We start from the raw sequence: 978 nt of genomic DNA, 5'->3' as shown, positions 1-978 counted from the left end.
ATTTTTCTTCCCCTAAAGTTTAAATCCTGTCTTTCTACCTCAGGTTTGCCTGGCCAGTTGCAAAGGTTTTCAGAGCCTGTTTTTGGTATATGAAATACTAAATACATTGATAATGAAGGACAATGTTCTCCTTTTTGGTAACTTCATACCAATTAAAGTGTATTCATCTGTACATCTTTAATGCCTCAACAGTGAAAGCTCTGCTCAGAACATGACAGGGACCTCTCCTTCCTCTCTGCACTAGCACTGGCAGGAATCAAATCAGTGTTACAAAAAGTGGAATCTAACTTGGGAAATCTTGAGCATAAACTGGCTCCTCTGTTATTTTTCAGTTAGGGATGAATCAGCCAAGAGTTGTCCGGTGGTGTGAATATGTAACACGGAGCCAGGAATTATTGCTTCTCTTAACAATGAGGAGCAGCCAGCTTCCTCTCTGAGCAAATCCTCTCCTCCCCACCCAGGAGAGTGGGACAGCTTTTTGACTGCACCCCAGTTCTGTGTATTTCATCAAACCTGGGGTTTTTTTGTTGTTTTTATTTTGTTTTGTTTTTTGTCTGAAGGAAGACAGAAGGTGCTGTTATCTCACTGGATGGTACACCAAGAGAATTGTTAAAGACAAATTTGACCACAGATGTTTCTGCACTCTGTACTTAATTGTACTTCTTGATGCTGACCAGTCTGGAGAAAACTTCAGAACAGCTTGCTGGTTGGCTCTGGTGCTCTCGAAACCCTGAGTTCCATCAGTGTGAGCAGCTTTGTAATTCCAGCCCTATACCTGGTAAAAAAGCTTTGCCATGAGAGGCTTCCTGGGGGTTGCACTAAACCAACCCTGACTGCATTGGTTGTGCTCTTTTTCTTCTGATCAGGGATCCTCAGTGGAAGGGTTCAGCCACCAAACGCTTGTGGTGCCTTTGCTCAAGTTAGGGTGGTTGGTTGCTCAGCTTTTGGGGAGCCTGGCACAAATGGGTGCTGAGGAGC

The sequence above is a fragment of the Geospiza fortis genome, unplaced genomic scaffold (genome assembly GCF_000277835.1).
Source record: "Geospiza fortis unplaced genomic scaffold, GeoFor_1.0 scaffold100, whole genome shotgun sequence".
In the NCBI taxonomy this organism is placed as follows: domain Eukaryota; kingdom Metazoa; phylum Chordata; class Aves; order Passeriformes; family Thraupidae; genus Geospiza; species Geospiza fortis.
This window is presented reverse-complemented; position numbering follows the sequence as displayed.